Source organism: Oxyura jamaicensis, chromosome Z, assembly GCF_011077185.1.
Source record: "Oxyura jamaicensis isolate SHBP4307 breed ruddy duck chromosome Z, BPBGC_Ojam_1.0, whole genome shotgun sequence".
Classification (NCBI taxonomy): Eukaryota; Metazoa; Chordata; class Aves; order Anseriformes; family Anatidae; genus Oxyura; species Oxyura jamaicensis.
Genome location: NC_048926.1, coordinates 6,113,061 through 6,115,993, shown reverse-complemented (window position 1 = coordinate 6,115,993; position 2,933 = coordinate 6,113,061). Strand labels below are relative to the sequence as shown.

Here is a 2,933-nt window from a genome sequence, read left to right as displayed (position 1 = left end):
TTGAACAACAGTTGCAAAACATTAGCACAAAATATCCCTGTACCACAAGCAGGGGAAGATGATTTTTCTTTGACTGCATTTTCTCATGAGTCTTGTCTCTGGAACCTTAATGCAAAGCCATTAAATAAAATGTAAACCTCCTGGGTGAGATTCATCTGCCCAAATGTAGCTGTTGACATCTGAGCCAGTCACTTGAGGCTCTGTAATCGATGGAGAATCAAGCACATTTAAGGCACAATTCATCTAATTCTAAGGTGCAAGTCAAAAATAGGTCATTGAATTGTGCCCTAAATGTTCCTATTACTCTTTATTAATGGAAAGGAAGACTGAAGTATGGACTTCCTTATATTTCTACTCTATAGACACTCAACACAAGGTAAAATGATTCCCACCCTGAGGCCTGGCCCTCGAGTAGGCTCAGCTGAAGTGAAAGCTGATCAATAATTAAAGCTCATTGCAGGACTGCATCAGAGATAAATACTTTGAATGAGAGAGGATGAGTATCCATAAGGTTCCTGTGGATTGTCTTGTAATGCTGTTACTTATAGACAATGATTTACCACAGTAGGTTCTAAAGATAGTATAATGGTAGTTCTGCTAGAAACACTGCTTAAGAGTTCAGAGAAACTGGTTTGTTTGAAGAGATCTGAAGCTATTGAGCCAATTAAGAATTTACAAACTTCTCATATGCTTTCTGAAGGTAGGAAGGCTGCTAAGACTTTTTTAATGATTATACATTTACAAAGAGAATGTGCTTTAATGTTTCATGTAAATGCCTTAGAATGAATTGGAAAACAAGAAAAAAATCATGTGAATGTATTTTCCCATTTTCCCCTTGCTTTTTTAATACAATATGAATTACTAGTTTGTTGTTGTTTAAAGAATATAGGTGACTTCATCTACCCCTAAGTCTGGCACAGACTCAAGTTGTTATGGCTGCACATTTTCCTCTCTCTACCTATAAGGGTAGACTAAATGTGAACAGTTGACTGGGAGTATTATCTAGTATGATTAATCTCTCTTTTTAATCTCATTTCAGTGGGGATCTTAGAAATGTTGCTTTCTGAGATTAAAACTACTATATTTCCTGTAGTGCCTATGCATTTGCATGTGTATCATAATTTGTATATCAGAGTTACTTAAAATAACTATCTTTTAGTATGTGATTGAAACTCATCACAATTCAACAGGCCAAAGAAAAAATTATCTTTTTCCTAAAAGTTTAATTACTTATATTTTCCTTTATTTGGATTATTCTTCCATAAAGAAGATCTTAAAATGAGAAAAAAGAGAAAAGAGCAGAAAATTAGTGAGATACTTTCTACTCTGTTTAATGGAATTTGTTTTAAAGAAATCCTATAAATATATAAACTTTCTGTAAAGGGATAGAAAAAAAAAAAAAAAAAAGAGAGAGAAACATCAGCTAAATTCCCATCCTACGGAGGACACACTTTCCTGCTTTCCTGTTCCATTAACTCTTGCACAAGCTAAGTGCTGCTTATACATCTGAGCTGAGAGATGATCAGTGCCATGTGCTAACTGACTCTGACACTCAGATATTTAGGGCAGCTGTCAAGCAACGCAACTTTCTTTTATGCTTCTTTGCAGAATTAATTAGCAGAAGGAGAGCCCTTAATACACATACATGTGCTCTTGCCAAGATGAACTTGGAAGGAATCTTATTCTGCTCCCTATTACTACCTATTCCCAGCGAAGCTCTAGAGGAGATAAATGAGCAAGTTCTTCTCAAGCTATCTGCATCCTGTTATCACTTGGTATAAGTCAGGAGTTATGAGAGGTAACATACATAAGTCTTTGACAAAAATAGGCTAGTTTGGAAATAGCTGACTTCAGAAATTCATGCAATTAGCTATTTCTATGGATTGCATTGAGAATACAGCTACTTACTGTAGGCTTTCACTTCAGATGTGCATGTGAGGTGAAATTGATTTCTGCCTTGTGGCTACCTAAATTTAGGAAGTACTGCAGAGGTTCAGAAATCAGATGGTAATTCTGTGCCTGGAGGTAAGGCTCAGCTGGATTGCCACCAGCCTCCATTTCATTCACAGGCTGACTGAACTCCCTTGAGAATTTCCAAGGACTGCCCCTTTCTTCTCCTTGTGGCTAATCCTTGGAATATCAAAAATCTTTCTTAATGTTTCTGTGACTTCTTTCTTTTTTATCTCATCCTTAAGGCAGTGGGCAGTGAAAAAGGAAAGGTGAAACCTATCCAAGAAGGGTTAATAGAACTTTCTGAAGTTCAGAGATGTTGAATCTTGAATTGCATTGAATTTGGTACAGACGTTCAGAACAATTTTCATTTTATCTAAACTGGTGACTAAACTGACTGATTCAGACAGTCTGGCTTTTACTGGAATTGCTTTACTGCTGTCTCATTTTATCTGAATGGGTCTGCATGCCTCTTGTTTTTTCGGACTCATTCAATGTGGTTTTAGTTCATCTGTATTTTATCCATCCTCCATTGGCTCAGTAGTATTTCTACCTTGATTCCTTTTCCTGAATCCTTTATTACTTTTTTTTTTTTTTTTTTTTTTTTTTTTTAAGTGAGTGGACACTATCTGGAAATATTTCCAGAACTGAGTAGTCAAGGAAATGGGGGGGGGGGGGGAAAGCTTGTCTTCTGACAGATTCAGAAAGCTGTTGCTGCCGTGATCAAACATGACTTAAGACAGCTACAGTCAGACTCACTACACTTAACTTTAGCTGTTCCAAAGTTATATGCTAAATCAAATCTAGGGTTCCTTGATAGTAAAAGCAGAGAGATCACCATTTCTGCATAGCAGTTAATTTTATCTAGTTTAATTTAGACAAAACAGTAGTTTAGGCTAGGTATATAACTCTTAGCCGATATTAAATTAATCCAATGTCACAGACAGGAAGACACACAGGCATTCCAATTCTTCTCCCTTGTT

General features: G+C 36.3%; 1 long non-coding RNA gene across 2 annotated transcripts in view; it reads left to right on the top strand.

The window, feature by feature from the left end:
- The first annotated feature begins 525 nt into the window (after nt 1-525).
- Nucleotides 526-2,933, top strand: part of LOC118156170 — a 4,856-nt gene continuing 2,448 nt past the window's right edge. Inside the window, exons 1-3 of one of the 2 annotated variants that reach the window (XR_004746178.1) lie at nt 526-700; nt 1,609-1,798; nt 2,070-2,461. This is a non-coding gene — a long non-coding RNA (uncharacterized LOC118156170). Of the gene's footprint in view, nt 701-1,608; nt 1,799-2,069; nt 2,462-2,933 lie in introns of those variants that run through there. The other variant, XR_004746179.1, reaches the window with a different exon arrangement.